This window comes from Pelecanus crispus, chromosome 29 (genome assembly GCF_030463565.1).
Source record: "Pelecanus crispus isolate bPelCri1 chromosome 29, bPelCri1.pri, whole genome shotgun sequence".
Lineage (NCBI taxonomy): Eukaryota > Metazoa > Chordata > Aves > Pelecaniformes > Pelecanidae > Pelecanus > Pelecanus crispus.
This window is the reverse complement of record NC_134671.1, coordinates 1195212-1219840: the sequence shown is the minus strand read 5'-3', so window position 1 is coordinate 1219840 and position 24629 is coordinate 1195212.

The window sequence follows — 24629 nt, the reverse complement described above, 5'->3', positions numbered from 1 at the left end:
AACACCTCCCAAAGTGCAAACCTCCAAGCCATTTCTCCCATACGATAGGCCTAAGGGCTTAGAGCTGTTGCTGGTCCTCACCTTCCCTTGACACCGCTTTCACAGCCAAACACACTCTGCCCATCTGCCTTTGCCTCAACTCCCAGCACTCCCAAAAAACTCTCAGTCCCGGCACAAACCACCTCCCAAAGTGCAAACCCCCAAGCGATATCTGACAAACGCTAAATCTAAGGGCTTAGAGCTGTTGCTGGTCCTCACCTTCCCTTGACACCGCTTTCACAGACAAACACACTCTGGCCATCTGCCTTTAACTTGCCTCCCAGCACTCCCAAATCACTCTCACTCCCGGCACACACCACCTCCCAAAGTGCAAACACCCAAGCGATTTCTGACACACGCTACATCTAAGAGCTTAGAGCTGTTGCTGGTCCTCACCTTCCCTTGACACCGCTTTCACAGCCAAACACACTCTGGCCATCTGCCTTTAACTTGCCTCCCAGCACTCCCAACACACATTCTCAGGTTCAATCTCACTCTCACTCCCGGCACACAACACCTCCCAAAGTGCAAACGTCCAAGCCATTTTTCCCCTACGATAGGCCTAAGGGCTTAGAGCTGTTGCTGGTCCTCACCTTCCCTTGACACCGCTTTCACAGCCAAACACACTCTGCCCATCTACCCTGGCTTTGCCTCCCAGCACTCCCAACACACATTCTCAGGTTGAATCTCATTCTCACTCCCGGCACACACCACCTCCCAAAGTGAAAATACCCAAGCGATTTCTGACACACGCTACATCTAAGGGCTTAGAGCTGTTGCTGGTCCTCACCTTCCCTTGACACCGCTTTCACAGCCAAACACACTCTGCCCATCTACCCTGGCTTTCCCTCCCAGCACTCCCAACACACATTGTCAGGCTCAATCTCACTCTCACTCCCGGCAGAGACCAGCAAACAAAGTGCCAACACTGAAGCCATTTCTTCCATACAATAGGCCTAAAAGCTTAGAGCTGTTGCTGGTCCTCACCTTCCCTTCACACCGCTTTCACAGCCAAACACACTCTGCCCATCTACCCTGGCTTTGCCTCCCAGCACTCCCAACACACATTGTCAGGCTCAATCTCACTCTCACTCCCGGCACACAACACCTCCCAAAGTGCAAACGTCCAAGCCATTTCTCCCATACGATAGGCCTAAGGGCTTAGAGCTGTTGCTGGTCCTCACCTTCCCTTGACACCGCTTTCACAGCCAAACACACTCTGCCCATCTGCCTTTGCCTCAACTCCCAGCACTCCCAAAAAACTCTCAGTCCCGGCACAAACCACCTCCCAAAGTGCAAACCCCCAAGCGATATCTGACAAACGCTAAATCTAAGGGCTTAGAGCTGTTGCTGGTCCTCACCTTCCCTTGACACCGCTTTCACAGCCAAACACACTCTGCCCATCTACCCTGGCTTTGCCTCCCAGCACTCCCAATACACATTCTCAGGCTCAATCTCACTCTCACTCCCGGCACACACCACCTCCCAAAGTGAAAATACCCAAGCCATTTCTCCCATACGATAGGCCTAAGGGCTTAGAGCTGTTGCTGGTCCTCACCTTCCCTTCACACCGCTTTCACAGCCAAACACACTCTGCCCATCTACCCTGGCTTTGCCTCCCAGCACTCCCAACACACATTCTCAGGCTCACTCTCACTCCCGGCACACAACACCTCCCAAAGTGCGAACCACCAAGCCATTTCTCCCATACGATAGGCCTAAGGGGTTAGAGCTGTTGCTGGTCATCACCTTCCCTTGACACCGCTTTCACAGCCAAACACACTCTGCCAATCTACCCTGGCTTTCCCTCCCAGCACTCCCAACACACATTCTCAGGCTCAATCTCACTCTCACTCCCGGTACACACCACCTCCCAAAGTGCAAACGTCCAAGCCATTTCTCCCATACGATAGGCCTAAGGGCTTAGAGCTGTTGCTGGTCCTCACCTTCCCTTGACACCGCTTTCACAGACAAACACACTCTGGCCATCTGCCTTTGCCTTGCCTCCCAGCACTCCCAACACACTCTCACTCTCGGCACAGACCACCTCCCAAAATGCCACCACCAAACCGATTTCTGACACACGCTACATCTAAGAGCTTAGAGCTGTTGCTGGTCCTCACCTTCCCTTGACACCGCTTTCACAGCCAGACACACTCTGGCCATCTGCCCTGGCTTTGCCTCCCAACACTCCCAACACACATTCTCAGGCTCAATCTCACTCTCACTCCCGGCACACACCACCTCCCAAAGTGAAAATACCCAAGGCATTTCTCCCATACGATAGGACTAAGGGCTTAGAGCTGTTGCTGGTCCTCACCTTCCCTTGACACCGCTTTCACAGCCAAACACACTCTGCCCATCTACCCTGGCTTTCCCTCCCAGCACTCCCAACACACATTCTCAGGCTCAATCTCACTCTCACTCCTGGCAGAGACCAGCAAACAAAGTGCCAACACAGAAGCCATTTCTTCCATACAATAGGCCTAAAAGCTTAGAGCTGTTGCTGGTCCTCACCTTCCCTTGACACCGCTTTCACAGCCAAACGCACTCTGCCCATCTGCGCTGCCCTTGCCTCCCAGCACTCCCAACACACTCTCACTATCGGCACAGACCACCTCCCAAAGTGCAAACCTCCAAGCCATTTCTCCCATACGATAGGCCTAAGGGCTTAGAGCTGTTGCTGGTCCTCACCTTCCCTTGACACCGCTTTCACAGACAAACACACTCTGGCCATCTGCCTTTGCCTTGCCTCCCAGCACTCCCAACACACTCTCACTCTCGGCACAGACCACCTCCCAAAATGCCACCACCAAACCGATTTCTGACACACGCTACATCTAAGAGCTTAGAGCTGTTGCTGGTCCTCACCTTCCCTTGACACCGCTTTCACAGCCAAACACACTCTGCCCATCTACCCTGGCTTTGCCTCCCAGCACTCCCAAAACACTCTCAGTCCTGGCACAGACCACCTCCCAAAGTGCAAACCCCCAAGCGATATCTGACAAACGGTACATCAAAGGGCTTAGAGCTGTTGCTGGTCCTCACCTTCCCTTGACACCGCTTTCACAGCCAGACACACTCTGGCCATCTACCCTGGCTTTGCCTCCCAGCACTCCCAATACACATTCTCAGGCTCACTATCACTCTCACTCCCGGCACACACCACCTCCAAAAATGAAAATACCCAAGCCATTTCTCCCATACGATAGGCCTAAGGGCTTAGAGCTGTTGCTGGTCCTCACCTTCCCTTGACACCGCTTTCACAGCCAAACACACTCTGCCCATCTACCCTGGCTTTCCCTCCCAGCACTCCCAACACACATTCTCAGGCTCACTCTCACTCTCACTCCCGGCACACAACACCTCCCAAAGTGCAAACCACCAAGCCATTTCTCCCATACGATAGGCCTAAGGGCTTAGAGCTGTTGCTGGTCCTCACCTTCCCTTGACACCGCTTTCACAGCCAAACACACTCTGCCCATCTACGCTGGCTTTCCCTCCCAGCACTCCCAACACACATTCTCAGGCTCAATCTCACTCTCACTCCCGGTACACACCACCTCCCAAAGTGCAAACGTCCAAGCCATTTCTCCCCTACGATAGGCCTAAGGGCTTAGAGCTGTTGCTGGTCCTCACCTTCCCTTGACACCGCTTTCACAGCCAAACACACTCTGCCCATCTGCCTTTGCCTTGCCTCCCAGCACTCCCAACACACTCTCACTATCGGCACAGACCACCTCCCAAAGTGCAAACCTCCAAGCCATTTCTCCCATACGATAGGCCTAAGGGCTTAGAGCTGTTGCTGGTCCTCACCTTCCCTTGACACCGCTTTCACAGACAAACACACTCTGGCCATCTGCCTTTAACTTGCCTCCCAGCACTCCCAAATCACTCTCACTCCCGGCACACACCACCTCCCAAAGTGCAAACACCCAAGCGATTTCTGACACACGCTACATCTAAGAGCTTAGAGCTGTTGCTGGTCCTCACCTTCCCTTGACACCGCTTTCACAGCCAAACACACTCTGGCCATCTGCCTTTAACTTGCCTCCCAGCACTCCCAACACACATTCTCAGGTTCAATCTCACTCTCACTCCCGGCACACAACACCTCCCAAAGTGCAAACGTCCAAGCCATTTTTCCCCTACGATAGGCCTAAGGGCTTAGAGCTGTTGCTGGTCCTCACCTTCCCTTGACACCGCTTTCACAGCCAAACACACTCTGCCCATCTACCCTGGCTTTGCCTCCCAGCACTCCCAACACACATTCTCAGGTTGAATCTCATTCTCACTCCCGGCACACACCACCTCCCAAAGTGAAAATACCCAAGCGATTTCTGACACACGCTACATCTAAGGGCTTAGAGCTGTTGCTGGTCCTCACCTTCCCTTGACACCGCTTTCACAGCCAAACACACTCTGCCCATCTACCCTGGCTTTCCCTCCCAGCACTCCCAACACACATTGTCAGGCTCAATCTCACTCTCACTCCCGGCAGAGACCAGCAAACAAAGTGCCAACACTGAAGCCATTTCTTCCATACAATAGGCCTAAAAGCTTAGAGCTGTTGCTGGTCCTCACCTTCCCTTGACACCGCTTTCACAGCCAAACACACTCTGCCCATCTACCCTGGCTTTGCCTCCCAGCACTCCCAATACACATTCTCAGGCTCAATCTCACTCTCACTCCCGGCACACACCACCTCCCAAAGTGAAAATACCCAAGCCATTTCTCCCATACGATAGGCCTAAGGGCTTAGAGCTGTTGCTGGTCCTCACCTTCCCTTGACACCGCTTTCACAGCCAAACACACTCTGCCCATCTACCCTGGCTTTGCCTCCCAGCACTCCCAACACACATTCTCAGGCTCACTCTCACTCCCGGCACACAACACCTCCCAAAGTGCAAACCACCAAGCCATTTCTCCCATACGATAGGCCTAAGGGCTTAGAGCTGTTGCTGGTCCTCACCTTCCCTTGACACCGCTTTCACAGCCAAACACACTCTGCCAATCTACCCTGGCTTTCCCTCCCAGCACTCCCAACACACATTCTCAGGCTCAATCTCACTCTCACTCCCGGTACACACCACCTCCCAAAGTGCAAACGTCCAAGCCATTTCTCCCATACGATAGGCCTAAGGGCTTAGAGCTGTTGCTGGTCCTCACCTTCCCTTGACACCGCTTTCACAGACAAACACACTCTGGCCATCTGCCTTTGCCTTGCCTCCCAGCACTCCCAACACACTCTCACTCTCGGCACAGACCACCTCCCAAAATGCCACCACCAAACCGATTTCTGACACACGCTACATCTAAGAGCTTAGAGCTGTTGCTGGTCCTCACCTTCCCTTGACACCGCTTTCACAGCCAGACACACTCTGGCCATCTGCCCTGGCTTTGCCTCCCAGCACTCCCAACACACATTCTCAGGCTCAATCTCACTCTCACTCCCGGCACACACCACCTCCCAAAGTGAAAATACCCAAGGCATTTCTCCCATACGATAGGCCTAAGGGCTTAGAGCTGTTGCTGGTCCTCACCTTCCCTTGACACCGCTTTCACAGCCAAACACACTCTGCCCATCTACCCTGGCTTTCCCTCCCAGCACTCCCAACACACATTCTCAGGCTCAATCTCACTCTCACTCCCGGCAGAGACCAGCAAACAAAGTGCCAACACTGAAGCCATTTCTTCCATACAATAGGCCTAAAAGCTTAGAGCTGTTGCTGGTCCTCACCTTCCCTTGACACCGCTTTCACAGCCAAACACACTCTGGCCATCTGCCTTTGCCTTGCCTCCCAGCACTCCCAACACACTCTCACTATCGGCACAGACCACCTCCCAAAGTGCAAACCTCCAAGCCATTTCTCCCATACGATAGGCCTAAGGGCTTAGAGCTGTTGCTGGTCCTCACCTTCCCTTGACACCGCTTTCACAGCCAAACACACTCTGCCCATCTACCCTGGCTTTGCCTCCCAGCACTCCCAAAACACTCTCACTCCGCGCACAGACCACCTCCCAAAGTGCAAACCCCCAAGCGATATCTAACAAACGGTACATCAAAGGGCTTAGAGCTGTTGCTGGTCCTCACCTTCCCTTGACACCGCTTTCACAGCCAGACACACTCTGGCCATCTACCCTGGCTTTGCCTCCCAGCACTCCCAATACACATTCTCAGGCTCAATCTCACTCTCACTCCCGGCACACACCACCTCCAAAAATGAAAATACCCAAGCCATTTCTCACATACGATAGGCCTAAGGGCTTAGAGCTGTTGCTGGTCCTCACCTTCCCTTGACACCGCTTTCACAGCCAAACACACTCTGCCCATCTACCCTGGCTTTGCCTCCCAGCACTCCCAACACACATTCTCAGGCTCACTCTCACTCTCACTCCCGGCACACAACACCTCCCAAAGTGCAAACGTCCAAGCCATTTCTCCCCTACGATAGGCCTAAGGGCTTAGAGCTGTTGCTGGTCCTCACCTTCCCTTGACACCGCTTTCACAGCCAAACACACTCTGGCCATCTGCCTTTGCCTTGCCTCCCAGCACTCCCAACACACTCTCACTATCGGCACAGACCACCTCCCAAAGTGCAAACCTCCAAGCCATTTCTCCCATACGATAGGCCTAAGGGCTTAGAGCTGTTGCTGGTCCTCACCTTCCCTTGACACCGCTTTCACAGACAAACACACTCTGGCCATCTGCCTTTAACTTGCCTCCCAGCAGTCCCAAATCACTCTCACTCCCGGCACACACCACCTCCCAAAGTGCAAACACCCAAGCGATTTCTGACACACGCTACATCTAAGAGCTTAGAGCTGTTGCTGGTCCTCACCTTCCCTTGACACCGCTTTCACAGCCAAACACACTCTGGCCATCTGCCTTTAACTTGCCTCCCAGCACTCCCAACACACATTCTCAGGTTCAATCTCACTCTCACTCCCGGCACACAACACCTCCCAAAGTGCAAACGTCCAAGCCATTTTTCCCCTACGATAGGCCTAAGGGCTTAGAGCTGTTGCTGGTCCTCACCTTCCCTTGACACCGCTTTCACAGCCAAACACACTCTGCCCATCTACCCTGGCTTTGCCTCCCAGCACTCCCAACACACATTCTCAGGTTGAATCTCATTCTCACTCCCGGCACACACCACCTCCCAAAGTGAAAATACCCAAGCGATTTCTGACACACGCTACATCTAAGGGCTTCGAGCTGTTGCTGGTCCTCACCTTCCCTTGACACCGCTTTCACAGCCAAACACACTCTGCCCATCTACCCTGGCTTTCCCTCCCAGCACTCCCAACACACATTGTCAGGCTCAATCTCACTCTCACTCCCGGCAGAGACCAGCAAACAAAGTGCCAACACTGAAGCCATTTCTTCCATACAATAGGCCTAAAAGCTTAGAGCTGTTGCTGGTCCTCACCTGCCCTTGACACCGCTTTCACAGCCAAACACACTCTGGCCATCTGCCTTTGCCTTGCCTCCCAGCACTCCCAACACACTCTCACTATCGGCACAGACCACCTCCCAAAGTGCAAACCTCCAAGCCATTTCTCCCATACGATAGGCCTAAGGGCTTAGAGCTGTTGCTGGTCCTCACCTTCCCTTGACACCGCTTTCACAGCCAAACACACTCTGCCCATCTACCCTGGCTTTGCCTCCCAGCACTCCCAACACACATTCTCAGGCTCAATCTCACTCTCACTCCCGGCACACAACACCTCCCAAAGTGAAAATACCCAAGCCATTTCTCCCATACGATAGGCCTAAGGGCTTAGAGCTGTTGCTGGTCCTCACCTTCCCTTGACACCGCTTTCACAGCCAAACACACTCTGCCCATCTGCCTTTGCCTCAACTCCCAGCACTCCCAACACACATTCTCAGGCTCACTCTCACTCTCACTCCCGGCACAGACCACCTCCCAAAGTGCAAACCTCCAAGCCATTTCTCCCCTACGATAGGCCTAAGGGCTTAGAGCTGTTGCTGGTCCTCATCTTCCCTTGACACCGCTTTCACAGCCAAACACACTCTGGCCATCTGCCTTTGCCTCAACTCCCAGCACTCCCAACACACATTCTCAGGCTCACTATCACTCTCACTCCCGGCACAGACCACCTCCCAAAGTGCAAACCTCCAAGCCATTTCTCCCATACGATAGGCCTAAGGGCTTAGAGCTGTTGCTGGTCCTCACCTTCCCTTGACACCGCTTTCACAGCCAAACACACTCTGCCCATATGCCTTTGCCTCAACTCCCAGCACTCCCAACACACATTCTCAGGCTCACTCTCACTCTCACTCCCGGCACAGACCACCTCCCAAAGTGCAAACCTCCAAGCCATTTCTCCCATACGATAGGCCTAAGGGCTTAGAGCTGTTGCTGGTCCTCATCTTCCCTTGACACCGCTTTCACAGCCAAACACACTCTGGCCATCTGCCTTTGCCTCAACTCCCAGCACTCCCAAAAAACTCTCTGTCCCGGCACAAACCACCTCCCAAAGTGCAAACCCCCAAGCGATATCTGACAAACGGTACATCAAAGGGCTTAGAGCTGTTGCTGGTCCTCACCTTCCCTTGACACCGCTTTCACAGCCAAACACACTCTGCCCATCTACCCTGGCTTTCCCTCCCAGCACTCCCAACACACATTCTCAGGCTCACTCTCACTCTCACTCCCGGCACACAACACCTCCCAAAGTGCAAACCACCAAGCCATTTCTCCCATACGATAGGCCTAAGGGCTTAGAGCTGTTGCTGGTCCTCACCTTCCCTTGACACCGCTTTCACAGCCAAACACACTCTGCCCATCTACCCTGGCTTTCCCTCCCAGCACTCCCAACACACATTGTCAGGCTCAATCTCACTCTCACTCCCGGTACACACCACCTCCCAAAGTGCAAACGTCCAAGCCATTTCTCCCCTACGATAGGCCTAAGGGCTTAGAGCTGTTGCTGGTCCTCACCTTCCCTTGACACCGCTTTCACAGCCAAACACACTCTGGCCATCTGCCTTTGCCTTGCCTCCCAGCACTCCCAACACACTCTCACTATCGGCACAGACCACCTCCCAAAGTGCAAACCTCCAAGCCATTTCTCCCATACGATAGGCCTAAGGGCTTAGAGCTGTTGCTGGTCCTCACCTTCCCTTGACACCGCTTTCACAGACAAACACACTCTGGCCATCTGCCTTTAACTTGCCTCCCAGCACTCCCAACACACTCTCACTCCCGGCACACACCACCTCCCAAAGTGAAAATACCCAAGCGATTTCTGACACACGCTACATCTAAGGGCTTCGAGCTGTTGCTGGTCCTCACCTTCCCTTCACACCGCTTTCACAGGAAAACACACTCTGGCCATCTGCCTTTAACTTGCCTCCCAGCACTCCCAACACACATTCTCAGGTTCAATCTCACTCTCACTCCCGGCACACAACACCTCCCAAAGTGCAAACGTCCAAGCCATTTTTCCCCTACGATAGGCCTAAAGGCTTAGAGCTGTTGCTGGTCCTCACCTTCCCTTGACACCGCTTTCACAGCCAAACACACTCTGCCCATCTACCCTGGCTTTGCCTCCCAGCACTCCCAATACACATTCTCAGGTTCAATCTCACTCTCACTCCCGGCACACACCACCTCCCAAAGTGAAAATACCCAAGCGATTTCTGACACACGCTACATCTAAGGGCTTCGAGCTGTTGCTGGTCCTCACCTTCCCTTCACACCGCTTTCACAGGAAAACACACTCTGGCCATCTGCCTTTAACTTGCCTCCCAGCACTCCCAACACATATTGTCAGGCTCAATCTCACTCTCACTCCCGGCACACAACACCTCCCAAAGTGCAAACGTCCAAGCCATTTTTCCCCTACGATAGGCCTAAGGGCTTAGAGCTGTTGCTGGTACTCACCTTCCCTTGACACCGCTTTCACAGCCAAACACACTCTGGCCATCTGCCCTGGCTTTGCCTCCCAGCACTCCCAACACACATTCTCAGGCTCAATCTCACTCTCACTCCCGGCACACAACACCTCCCAAAGTGAAAATACCCAAGCCATTTCTCCCATACGATAGGCCTAAGGGCTTAGAGCTGTTGCTGGTCCTCACCTTCCCTTGACACCGCTTTCACAGCCAAACACACTCTGCCCATCTGCCTTTGCCTCAACTCCCAGCACTCCCAAAAAACTCTCAGTCCCGGCACAGACCACCTCCCAAAGTGCAAACCCCCAAGCGATATCTGACAAACGCTAAATCTAAGGGCTTAGAGCTGTTGCTGGTCCTCACCTTCCCTTGACACCGCTTTCACAGCCAAACACACTCTGCCCATCTACCCTGGCTTTGCCTCCCAGCACTCCCAACACACATTCTCAGGCTCAATCTCACTCTCACTCCCGGCACACAACACCTCCCAAAGTGCAAACGTCCAAGCCATTTCTCCCATACGATAGGCCTAAGGGCTTAGAGCTGTTGCTGGTCCTCACCTTCCCTTGACACTGCTTTCACAGCCAAACACACTCTGCCCATCTGCCTTTGCCTCAACTCCCAGCACTCCCAACACACATTCTCAGGCTCACTCTCACTCTCACTCCCGGCACAGACCACCTCCCAAAGTGCAAACCACCAAGCCATTTCTCCCATACGATAGGCCTAAGGGCTTAGAGCTGTTGCTGGTCCTCACCTTCCCTTGACAGCGCTTTCACAGCCAAACACACTCTGCCCATCTGCCTTTGCCTCAACTCCCAGCACTCCCAAAAAACTCTCAGTCCCGGCACAGACCACCTCCCAAAGTGCAAACCCCCAAGCGATATCTGACAAACGCTAAATCTAAGGGCTTAGAGCTGTTGCTGGTCCTCACCTTCCCTTGACACCGCTTTCACAGCCAAACACACTCTGCCCATCTGCCTTTGCCTTGCCTCCCAGCAATCCCAACACACTCTCACTACCAGCACACACCACCTCCCAAAATGCCACCACCAAACCGATTTCTGACACACGCTACATCTAAGGGCTTAGAGCTGTTGCTGGTCCTCACCTTCCCTTGACACCGCTTTCACAGCCAAACGCACTCTGCCCATCTGCGCTGCCCTTGCCTCCCAGCACTCCCAACACACATTCTCAAGCACGCTCACGCTCTCACTCTGACTCCCAGCACAGACCACCTCCCAAAGTGCAAATACCAAAGCCATTTCTGTCACACGCTACATCTACAGGCTTAGAGCTGTTGCTGGTCCTCACCTTCCCTTGACACCGCTTTCACAGCCAAACACACTCTGGCCATCTACCCTGGCTTTGCCTCCCAGCACTCCCAACACACATTCTCAGGCTCTCTCTCACTCTCACTCACAGCACAGACCACCTCCAAAAGTGAAAATACCCAAGGCATTTCTCCCATACGATAGGCCTAAGGGCTTAGAGCTGTTGCTGGTCCTCACCTTCCCTTGACACCGCTTTCACAGCCAAACACACTCTGCCCATCTACCCTGGCTTTGCCTCCCAGCACTCCCAACACACATTCTCAGGTTGAATCTCATTCTCACTCCCGGCACACACCACCTCCCAAAGTGAAAATACCCAAGCGATTTCTGACACACGCTACATCTAAGGGCTTCGAGCTGTTGCTGGTCCTCACCTTCCCTTCACACCGCTTTCACAGCCAAACACACTCTGCCCATCTGCCTTTAACTTGCCTCCCAGCACTCCCAACACACATTCTCAGGTTCAATCTCACTCTCACTCCCAGCACAGACCACCTCCCAAAGTGCAAACGTCCAAGCCATTTCTCCCATACGATAGGCCTAAGTGCTTTGAGCTGTTGCTGGTCCTCACCTTCCCTTGACACCGCTTTCACAGCCAAACTCACCCTGCCCATCTGCACTGCCCTTGCCTCCCAGCACTCCCAACACACATTCTAAGGCTCACTCTCTCTCCCGGCACAGACCAGCAACAATAGTGCAAATGTCCAAGCCATTTCTTCCATACGATAGGCCTAAGGGCTTAGGGCTGCTGCTGGTCCTCACCGTTCCTTGACAGCGCTTTCACAGCCAAACATACTCTGGCCATCTGCCTTTTCCTTGCCTCCCAGCACTCCCAACACACACTCACTCTCGGCACAGACCACCTCCCAAAGTGAAAACGTCCAAGCCATTTCTCCCATACGATAGGCCTAAGGGCTTAGAGCTCTTGCTGGTAGTCACCTTCCCTTGACACCGCTTTCACAGCAAAACACACTCTGCCCATCTGCCTTTGCCTTGCCTCCCAGCACTCCCAACACACATTCTCAGGCTCACTCTCACTCCCGGCACAGACCACCTCCCAAAGTGAAATCGTCCAAGCCATTTCTCCCATACGATAGGCCTAAGGGCTTAGAGCTGTTGCTGGTCCTCACCTTCCCTTGACAGCGCTTTCACAGCCAAACACACTCTGCCCATCTGCCTTTGCCTCAACTCCCAGCACTCCCAAAAAACTCTCAGTCCCGGCACAGACCACCTCCCAAAGTGCAAACCCCCAAGCGATATCTGACAAACGCTAAATCTAAGGGCTTAGAGCTGTTGCTGGTCCTCACCTTCCCTTGACACCGCTTTCACAGCCAAACACACTCTGGCCATCTGCCTTTGCCTTGCCTCCCATCACTCCCAACACACTCTCACTATCGGCACAGACCACCTCCCAAAGTGCAAACCTCCAAGCCATTTCTCCCATACGATAGGCCTAAGGGCTTAGAGCTGTTGCTGGTCCTCACCTTCCCTTGACACCGCTTTCACAGACAAACACACTCTGGCCATCTGCCTTTAACTTGCCTCCCAGCACTCCCAACACACTCTCACTCCCGGCACACACCACCTCCCAAAGTGAAAATACCCAAGCGATTTCTGACACACGCTACATCTAAGGGCTTCGAGCTGTTGCTGGTCCTCACCTTCCCTTCACACCGCTTTCACAGGAAAACACACTCTGGCCATCTGCCTTTAACTTGCCTCCCAGCACTCCCAACACACATTCTCAGGTTCAATCTCACTCTCACTCCCGGCACACAACACCTCCCAAAGTGCAAACGTCCAAGCCATTTTTCCCCTACGATAGGCCTAAAGGCTTAGAGCTGTTGCTGGTCCTCACCTTCCCTTGACACCGCTTTCACAGCCAAACACACTCTGCCCATCTACCCTGGCTTTGCCTCCCAGCACTCCCAATACACATTCTCAGGTTCAATCTCACTCTCACTCCCGGCACACAACACCTCCCAAAGTGAAAATACCCAAGCGATTTCTGACACACGCTACATCTAAGGGCTTCGAGCTGTTGCTGGTCCTCACCTTCCCTTCACACCGCTTTCACAGGAAAACACACTCTGGCCATCTGCCTTTAACTTGCCTCCCAGCACTCCCAACACATATTGTCAGGCTCAATCTCACTCTCACTCCCGGCACACAACACCTCCCAAAGTGCAAACGTCCAAGCCATTTTTCCCCTACGATAGGCCTAAGGGCTTAGAGCTGTTGCTGGTACTCACCTTCCCTTGACACCGCTTTCACAGCCAAACACACTCTGGCCATCTGCCCTGGCTTTGCCTCCCAGCACTCCCAACACACATTCTCAGGCTCAATCTCACTCTCACTCCCGGCACACAACACCTCCCAAAGTGAAAATACCCAAGCCATTTCTCCCATACGATAGGCCTAAGGGCTTAGAGCTGTTGCTGGTCCTCACCTTCCCTTGACACCGCTTTCACAGCCAAACACACTCTGCCCATCTGCCTTTGCCTCAACTCCCAGCACTCCCAAAAAACTCTCAGTCCCGGCACAGACCACCTCCCAAAGTGCAAACCCCCAAGCGATATCTGACAAACGCTAAATCTAAGGGCTTAGAGCTGTTGCTGGTCCTCACCTTCCCTTGACACCGCTTTCACAGCCAAACACACTCTGCCCATCTACCCTGGCTTTGCCTCCCAGCACTCCCAACACACATTCTCAGGCTCAATCTCACTCTCACTCCCGGCACACAACACCTCCCAAAGTGCAAACGTCCAAGCCATTTCTCCCATACGATAGGCCTAAGGGCTTAGAGCTGTTGCTGGTCCTCACCTTCCCTTGACACCGCTTTCACAGCCAAACACACTCTGCCCATCTGCCTTTGCCTCAACTCCCAGCACTCCCAACACACATTCTCAGGCTCACTCTCACTCTCACTCCCGGCACAGACCACCTCCCAAAGTGCAAACCTCCAAGCCATTTCTCCCATACGATAGGCCTAAGGGCTTAGAGCTGTTGCTGGTCCTCACCTTCCCTTGACAGCGCTTTCACAGCCAAACACACTCTGCCCATCTGCCTTTGCCTCAACTCCCAGCACTCCCAAAAAACTCTCAGTCCCGGCACAGACCACCTCCCAAAGTGCAAACCCCCAAGCGATATCTGACAAACGCTAAATCTAAGGGCTTAGAGCTGTTGCTGGTCCTCACCTTCCCTTGACACCGCTTTCACAGCCAAACACACTCTGCCCATCTGCCTTTGCCTTGCCTCCCAGCAATCCCAACACACTCTCACTACCAGCACACACCACCTCCCAAAATGCCACCACCAAACCGATTTCTGACACACGCTACATCTAAGGGCTTAGAGCTGTTGCTGGTCCTCACCTTCCCTTGACACCGCTTTCACAGCCAAACGCACTCTGCCCATCTGCGCTGCCCTTGCCTCCCAGCACTCCCAACACACATTCTCAAGCACGCTCACGCTCTCACTCTGACTCCCAGCACAGACCACCTCCCAAAGTGCAAATACCAAAGCCATTTCTGTCACACGCTACATCTACAGGCTTAGAGCTGTTGCTGGTCCTCACCTTCCCTTGACACCGCTTTCACAGCCAAACACACTCTGGCCATCTACCCTGGCTTTGCCTCCCAGCACTCCCAACACACATTCTCAGGCTCTCTCTCACTCTCACTCACAGCACAGACCACCTCCAAAAGTGAAAATACCCAAGGCATTTCTCCCATACGATAGGCCTAAGGGCTTAGAGCTGTTGCTGGTCCTCACCTTCCCTTGACACCGCTTTCACAGCCAAACACACTCTGCCCATCTACCCTGGCTTTGCCTCCCAGCACTCCCAACACACATTCTCAGGTTGAATCTCATTCTCACTCCCGGCACACACCACCTCCCAAAGTGAAAATACCCAAGCGATTTCTGACACACGCTACATCTAAGGGCTTCGAGCTGTTGCTGGTCCTCACCTTCCCTTCACACCGCTTTCACAGCCAAACACACTCTGCCCATCTGCCTTTAACTTGCCTCCCAGCACTCCCAACACACATTCTCAGGTTCAATCTCACTCTCACTCCCAGCACAGACCACCTCCCAAAGTGCAAACGTCCAAGCCATTTCTCCCATACGATAGGCCTAAGTGCTTTGAGCTGTTGCTGGTCCTCACCTTCCCTTGACACCGCTTTCACAGCCAAACTCACCCTGCCCATCTGCACTGCCCTTGCCTCCCAGCACTCCCAACACACATTCTAAGGCTCACTCTCTCTCCCGGCACAGACCAGCAACAATAGTGCAAATGTCCAAGCCATTTCTTCCATACGATAGGCCTAAGGGCTTAGGGCTGCTGCTGGTCCTCACCGTTCCTTGACAGCGCTTTCACAGCCAAACATACTCTGGCCATCTGCCTTTTCCTTGCCTCCCAGCACTCCCAACACACACTCACTCTCGGCACAGACCACCTCCCAAAGTGAAAACGTCCAAGCCATTTCTCCCATACGATAGGCCTAAGGGCTTAGAGCTCTTGCTGGTAGTCACCTTCCCTTGACACCGCTTTCACAGCAAAACACACTCTGCCCATCTGCCTTTGCCTTGCCTCCCAGCACTCCCAACACACATTCTCAGGCTCACTCTCACTCCCGGCACAGACCAGCAACAATAGTGCAAATGTCCAAGCCATTTCATCTATACGATAGGCCTAAGGGCTTAGGGCTGTTGCTGGTCCTCACCTTCCCTTGACACCGCTTTCACAGCCAAACACACTCTGCCCATCTGCCTTTGCCTTGCCTCCCAGCACTCCCCACACACATTCTCACTCTAGGCACAGACCATGTCGCAAAGTGCAAACACCCAAGCGATTTCTGACACACGCTACATCTAAGGGCTTAGAGATGTTGCTGGTCCTCACCTTCCGTTGATACCGCTTTCACAGCCAAACACACTCTGGCCATCTGCTTTTCCCTTGCCTCCCAAGCACTATCAAAACACATTCTCAGGCTCAATGTCACTCTACCTCGCGGCACAGACCACCTCCCAAAGTGAAAATGTCCACGCCATTTCTCCCATACGACAGGCCTAAGCGCTTAGAGCTGTTGCTGGTCCTCGCCTTCCCTTGACACCGCTTTCACAGCCAAACTCACTCTGGCCATCTGCGCTGCCCTTGCCTCCCAGCACTCAAAACACACATTCTCAGGCTCAATCTCAGTTTCACTCTCGGCACAGACCACCTCCCAAAGTGCAAACGTCCAAGCGATTCTTGACAAACGCTACATCTAAGGGCTGAGAGCTGTTGCTGGTCTTCACCTTCCCTTGACACCGCTTTCGCAGCCCAACGCACTCTGGTCACTGCCTTTGCCTTGCCTCCCACCACTCCCAACACACATTCTCATGTTCAATGTCACTCTCACTCCTGGCACAGACCACCTCCCAAAGTGCAAGCCTCCAAGCCATTTCTCCCCTACGACAGGCCTAAGGGCTTCGAGATGTTGCTGGTCCTCACCTTCCCTTGACACCGCTTTCACAGCCAAACACACTCTGCCCATCTGCACTGCCCTTGCCTCCCAGCACTCCCAACACATATTCGAAATCTCACGCTCACTCTCACTCTCGGCACAGACCACCTCCCAAAGTGCAAGCCTCCAAGCCATTTCTCCCCTACGATAGGCCTGAGGGCTTTGAGCTCTTGCTGGTCTTCACCTTCCCTTGACACCGCTTTCACAGCCAAACACACTCTGGCCATCTGCCTTTGCCTTGCCTCCCAGCACTCCCCACACACATTCTCACTCTAGGCACAGACCATGTCGCAAAGTGCAAACACCCAAGCGATTTCTGACACACGCTACATCTAAGGGCTTAGAGATGTTGCTGGTCCTCACCTTCCGTTGATACCGCTTTCACAGCCAAACACACTCTGGCCATCTGCTTTTCCCTTGCCTCCCAAGCACTATCAAAACACATTCTCAGGCTCAATGTCACTCTACCTCGCGGCACAGACCACCTCCCAAAGTGAAAATGTCCACGCCATTTCTCCCATACGACAGGCCTAAGCGCTTAGAGCTGTTGCTGGTCCTCGCCTTCCCTTGACACCGCTTTCACAGCCAAACTCACTCTGGCCATCTGCGCTGCCCTTGCCTCCCAGCACTCAAAACACACATTCTCAGGCTCAATCTCAGTTTCACTCTCGGCACAGACCACCTCCCAAAGTGCAAACGTCCAAGCGATTCTTGACAAACGCTACATCTAAGGGCTGAGAGCTGTTGCTGGTCTTCACCTTCCCTTGACACCGCTTTCGCAGCCCAACGCACTCTGGTCACTGCCTTTGCCTTGCCTCCCACCACTCCCAACACACATTCTCATGTTCAATGTCACTCTCACTCCTGGCACAGACCACCTCCCAAAGTGCAAGCCTCCAAGCCATTTCTCCCCTACGACAGGCCTAAGGGCTTCGAGATGTTGCTGGTCCTCACCTTCCCTTGACACCGCTTTCACAGCCAAACACACTCTGCCCATCTGCACTGCCCTTGCCTCCCAGCACTCCCAACACATATTCGAAATCTCACGCTCACTCTCACTCTCGGCACAGACCACCTCCCAAAGTGCAAGCCTCCAAGCCATTTCTCCCCTACGATAGGCCTGAGGGCTTTGAGCTCTTGCTGGTCTTCACCTTCCCTTGACACCGCTTTCACAGCCAAACACACTCTGGCCATCTGCCTTTGCCTTGCCTCCCAGCACTCCCAACACACATTCTCAGGCTCAATCTCACTTTCACTCTCGGCACAGACCACCTCCCAAAGTCTAAACGTCCAAGCCTTTTCTCCCATACGATAGGCCTAAGGGCTTAGAGCTTTTGCTGGTCTTCACCTTCCCTTGAGTCCGTTTTCACAGCCAAACACACTCTGGCCATCTGCCTTTGCCTTGCCTCCCACCACTCCCAACACACACTCACTCCTGACACAGACGCCTCCCAAAGTGCTAACACCCAAGCGATATCTGACGCACGCTACATCTAAGGGCTTAGAGCTGTTGCTGGTCCTCACCTTCCCTTCACACCGCTTTCACAGCCAAACACACTCTGGCCATCTGCTTTTGCCTTGCCTCCCAGCACTCTCAAAAAACATTCTCAGGCGCAATTTCACTCCTAGCACAGACCACATCCCAAAGTGCCAACACCCAAGCGATTTCTGCTGCATGCTACCTCTAAGAGCTTAGAGCTGTTGCTGGTCCTCACCTTCCCTTCACACCGCTTTCACAGCCAAACACACTCTGCCCATCTGCCTTTGCCTTGCCACCCAGCACTCCCAACACACATTCTCAGCCTCACTCACGCTCTCACTCTCACTCCCAGAACAGACAAACTCCCAAAGTGCCAACACCCAAGCGATTTCTGACACACGCTACATCTAAGGACTTAGAGCTGTTGCTGGTCATCACCTTCCCTTGACACCGCTGTCACAGCCAAACACACTCTGGCCATCTGCCTTTGTCTTGCCTCCCAGCACTCCTAACACACTCTCATTCTCGGCACAGACCCCCTCCCCAAGTGCCAACACCCAAGCGATTTCTGACGCACGCTACATCTAAGGGCTTAGAGCTGTTGCTGGTCCTCACCGTCCCTTGACAGCGCTTTCACAGCCAAACACGTAGCAGAAACTTCTGGACGTTTGCAATTTCGCAGGTGCGTTCTGCCGCGAGTTAGCCTGCTCTTGAGAAATTGTGTTGGGATGCTGGGACACAAGGCAAGTGCAGAGTGGCAGTGTTTGTGGGGCTGCAGAATATATGATCTCTGCAGGCGAGGACTAGCAAAATCTTTCAGCCCTGGTTCCTTTCTTATGTTAGAAACTGCTGGCCACTTGCAACTGTGGAGCCTGCCTGTTCCCAGAGTGCGCTCGAAAAGTTGTGTTGGGAGTGCTGGGAGGCAAGCGCAGAGCCGTAGCGTTGGTGTGGCTGCGAAAGCGATGGCAAGGGCAGGCGAGGACCAGCAAGAGCTCTCAGCCCTGATGCGTAGAGTGTGGCAGATATTGCTGGACGTTTGCGGTTTGCGAGCCGGTCAGTACCGAGAGTGAGAATGAGTTTGCGAAATGTGTGTTAATTTTGGGAGTGCTGGGAGGCGAGGCAAGGGCAGACGGCCGGAGTGCGTTTGGCTGTGAAAGCGCTGTCACGGGAAGGTGCGGAGGCACAAAAGCTTTTAGTGCTGTCATCTTTCCTGCGGGAGAAGTCGCTGGCCGTTTGCAGTGTGGAGCCGGGCTCTGCCGATGGTGACAGTGAGATAGTGGTGGCAGTGTAAGGAAATAAGCGGTCACGGAGCGCCACTGTGTGTTCGGCTGTGAAAGAACACTCCACGAAAGGTGAAGAGCAGCAAGAGCTTGGAGTGCTGGCAGCTTTGCTGTGGGAGAACTCGCTCGACGTTTGCCGTGTCGGAGCAGGGCTCTGCCGGTTGAACACAGCGGTGCTCCGTGCTTGCTTGGCTGCTTACACTGCCAGCCCTCCGTGTGACCGTCACGATGGGCAGAGCCCTGCTCCGACTCGGCAAACGTCGAGCGATTTCTCCCACAGCAAAGGTGCCAGCACGGAAAGCTCTTGCTCCTCCTTAACTTTCCTAGCCACCGCCTTCAGAGCGAAACGCACAACGGTGCTCTGCACTTGCCTTGCCTCCAGGCACTTCAGATACACATTCTCCAGCTCACGGCTCACTCTCGGCACAGCCCAGCTCCCAAACTGCAAACGTCCAGCGAGTTCTACCAAGCAATGCGGCAACGTGTATGGGGAGTGATGGAAGGCAAGGCAAGGGTGGATGCCCAGAGAGTGTTTGGCTGTGAAAGCGATGTCGAGGGAAGGTGAGGATCAGCAACAGCTCTAAGGCTTAGAGCTACAGTGTGGGAGACATTGGTGGATGATTGTACTTTGGGGAGCTGGTCTGTGCCTGGCGTGAGAGTGGGCCTGAGCATATATCTGTATTGGGAATGCTTTGAGGCTAGGCAAGGGCAGATGGCCAGAGCGCCTTTGGTTGTGAAAACGATTGCAAGGGAAGGTGAGGACCAGCAACAGCTCTTAGCTCTTAAAGCTATGGTGTGGGAGAAATCGCTGGACGTTTGCAGTTTGGGAGCTGGGCTCTGCCGATCGTGACAGTGACATGGGTGTTTGCAGTGTAAGCAGCCAAGCAAGCACGGAGCGCCACTGTGTTCAATAGGCAGAGCGCTGCTCTGACACTGCAAACGTCGAGCGATTTCTCCCACAGCCAAGATGACAGCACTGAAAGCTCTTGTTGCTCCCCACCTTCCCTTGACAGCGCTTTCACAGCCAAACTCACTCTGGCCATCTACCCTTGCCTTGCCTCCCCGCACTCCCAGTACACGTTCTCAAGCTCACTCTCACTCTCAGCATAGACCAGCTCCCACAGTGCAAACGTCCGGCGATTTCTCCCACACCATAGGGCTAAGGGCTTATTGCTCTTTTTGGTCCTCACCTTCCCTTGGCTGAGCTTTCACACGTGCAAATGGGGGGCTCTGCCATGGTCTAACGTCTAACTGTCCTGCAGCCCATTGCTGTTCTTTCCTTCTTCATCTCTCAGTTTTGCTGCCCAATCCAGGCTTTTTTCCTTCCATCTGTGCCCTGCTCCCTGTCTCTTATCTTTGCCTGTCTTTCCCTTTGTCCTGCCTCCCTGTCCTTTTTTTTTCTCTCTGTAATGCTCTGCCCTGCTCCCTGTCCTTGTCTTTGTGACAATCCATGTTCTGCTTCCTTTCCTCCTCTTTCTCTCTCTATCCCCTGTCCTTCTTCCTATCTTTCTCTTTCTTCTCTTCTCTCCATTGCTCTGTCCCTGCTGCTTGTTTCTCCCCTCTGTCCTGCTCCCTGTTCCTTTCTTCCTCTCGCTGTCCCTCGGTCCTGCTTCCTGCCCCCATCTTTTCTGTCTTTATTTTTCTGTCCTGCTGCCTATCACATTGTTTCTTGCTCTACAACCCTGTCCAGCTGGCTCTACCCTTTATTGCTTCTCTCTCCCTGTTTCATGCTTCTCAGCCCTCTTTTCCTCTTCGTCCATCTCATTGCTGCTTTTTTCCCCTTCTCAGTCTCTTTGCCCAGATCTGACCCTCTTTTTATTTTTTAGTCCTCTCTGTCCTGTTCACTCCCCAGTTTCTCTCTCCATCTGTACTCTTACGGATTTACACATGCCTGGCCACCATAACAGGGTCCAAGCCTAGGATGTCGCTGAGAATACAAAGTCCGAGTGAAGGTTTCCAATTAGTCTTTTATTAGTTCTTAGGTTACAGCTCGTGCTGGGTGCCTCCAGAGAGGGACCCCTACCCCAGTTCACACCTCTCAGTTATACCCGTACCACCCATCATCCGATTCCCAAGTCCAACCGCAAGTCCAATCACTTAATTCTGGTCAGTGGTCTCTTGGTTCACTGTTGCTGGGCTGGCCACCTTCTGAAGTTACTGTGTTCTCTTGGAATTGTCTTGTTGGTCCTTATCTTCTTCATTCCACTCATATCCGCTGAATTCAGCGACTTCTTTTGTGGTGGGTTGACCCTAGCTGCTTGCCAAGTGCCCACCAAAGCCGCTCTATCACTCCCCTCCTCAGCATGACGGGGGAGAGAAAATACTACAAACAGCTCATGGGTTGAGGTAAGGACAGGGAGAGATCACTCGGCAATTACCGTCACGGGCTGGACAGGCTCGACTCAGGGAAATTAATTTATTGCCAATCAAACCAGAGTAGGGTAATGAGAAATAAAACCAGATCTTAAAACACCTTCCCCCAACCCCTCCCTCCTTTCCGGGCTCAACTTCACTCCCAGTTTCTCTGCTCCTTCCCCCGAGTGGCGCGGGGGGATGGGGAATGGTCAGTTCATCACGCGTTGTCTCCACCGCTCCTTCCTCCACAGGGGAGGACTCCTCACAGTCTTCCCCTGCTCCAGCATGGGGTCCCTACCACGGCAGACAGTTCTCCATGAACTTCTCCAACGTGGGTCCTTCCCACGAGCTGCAGTTCTCCACGAACTGCTCCAGCGTGGGTCCCTTCCACGGGGTGCAGCCCTTCAGGAGCAGACTGCTCCAGTGTGGGTCCCCCATGGGGTGACAAGCCCTGCCAGCAAACCTGCTCCAGCCTGGGCTCCTCTCTCCATGGGGCCACAGCTCCTGCCAGGAGCCTGCTCCAGCGTGGACTTCTCACGGGGTCACAGCCTCCTTCAGGCACATCCCCCTGCTCCAGCGGGGGGTCCTCCACGGGCTGCAGGTGGGTATCTGCTGCACTGTGGGCCTCCATGGGTGCAGGGGAACAGCCTCCCTCACCATGGGCTGCACCAGGGGCTGCAGGGGAATTTCTGCTCGGCGCCTGGAGCGCCTCCTCCCCCTCCTTCACTGACCTTGGGGTCTGCAGAGTTGTTTCTTTCGTGTATTCTCACTCCTCCCTCTGGCTGCTGTTGCACAGCAGTTTTTCCCCCCTTCTTAAATATCTTATCGCAAAGGCATGACCGTCGTCACTGGTTGGCTCAGCCTTGGCCAGTGGTGGGTCTGTCTTAGAGCTGGCTGGCATTGGCTCTGTTGGACCTGGGAGCAGCTTCTGGCATCTTCTCACAGAAGCCACCCCTGTAGCCCCCTCGCTACCACAGTCTTGCCATGCAAACTCAATGCACCCTTTTGGCTCGCTCTGGCAACCCGTCCTGCCTACGTGGTGCTCCTGCTTTGCCCTAATGGTGCTGCTGCCAGCACCCGTGAGGCCTTAGCATGAGCTGTGTTAGACAAAGTTGGAGCAGGAGCTGAATGAACAGTCACAGACGTCAACAGCACCTGCACAAGTCAGGGGCCTGACCCTGCCGTAGCAGTTGCTGTGACTCAAGTGACTAAAGTACTTCCAGATGCGAGGTGCTTGGTTCTGCCCTATCGGCCACTAAGCCACACATGACATCACAAGCGTCTGCGCAATGCAGGGGCCTCATCCTGCCTTATCAGCTACCCAGCCTCGAGTGACATCACAAGCACATGCAAAAGTTGAGGACCTGATCCTGTCAAAGCTGCTCCTCAGCCAGCACTGACGTCATAAGCAGCTGCATGAGCCAGAGGCCTGACCCTGCATCATTTGCTACTCAGCCACACGTAATGTAACAAGAACCTGTGACTGTCAAGAGCTTGATTCTGCTCTCTGAGACACTGAGCTACAAGTGAAAACAAAAGCACCTGCATAGGTGCCAAAAGGGTTGGTGGCACCCTTCCTTGCTCTGGCTGGCACCCATGGGGTGTGGGGGTGCCTGTCCCTTCCCCTGTAAAGGGAATGACCTGCAGAGTTTGTGGGTGACCTGACCCTGATCCTGGCCCTGACATGTGGGGTTTGGGGGTGCCCTGCCCCTGTGCTGGCCAAGACCCTTGGGGTTTGGAGGTGCCCTGCCCCTGTCCTGGCCCTGACTCATGGGGTTTTGGGGTGCCCTGGCCTGGTACTGGCCCTTTCGTGTGGGGTTTGGGGGTGCCCTTTCCCTGCTGCTGCTGAGACTCACTGGAATTTAGGGTGCACTGCCCCTTTCTAGGCCATCACCTGCAGGATTTGTGGTGGCCCTTGCCCTGTCTTGGCATAGAACTGCAGTGTCTGGGGGTGTCTGCCCGCCCCTGCTCTGGTCCTGACATGCAGAGTCTGGGGGTGCCCAGCCCCTGTATTGGCTGTGATCCACAGGGTTTGGGGTGTCCTGTCCCTGTCTGGTCCGTGACTCATGGGGTGCCCAGACTATCTCCTGATGCTGACCCATGGGGTTTTGGGGTGTCCTGCCACTGGCCTGGCCCAGACCTGTAGTGTAGGGAGTGCCTTGCCCCTTTCATTTCCCTGACTCATGACATTTGGGGGTACCCTTCCCCTGTTTTGGCCCTGACCTGCAAGTTTTCGGAGCGCTGTGCCCCTTTCCTGGCCCTGAGCCAGGGGGTTTGTGGTGCCATGCCTCTGTCCTGGCCCCAACACGTCGGGTTTTGGGAAGGCCGTGCCCCCGTGCTGACCATGACCCGGGGGATTTGAGGGTGCCCTGTCCCTGCCCTTGCCTTGATCAGCAATGTTTGGGGGTGCCCGTCCCGTGGCCAGGCCAAAACGGTCAGGGCTTGGGGGTGACCTTTGCTTGTCCTGCTCTCATGCACTGGATTTTGGGTACCCTGCCCCTGTCCTGTACCGTCCCCCTGACTCATGGTCTTTGGGGGTGCCCTGCCCTTTCACTGCCCTGACCCACAGAGTTTGGGGTGCCCTGTCCCTGTCCTGGACCTGACCCATGAGGTTTTGGGGTTGACCCATGGATTTTTGGGTTTCCCTGTCTCTGTCCTGGCCCTGATCCACAGTCTTTTGGGAGTGCCCGGGCTCTGTACTGGCTG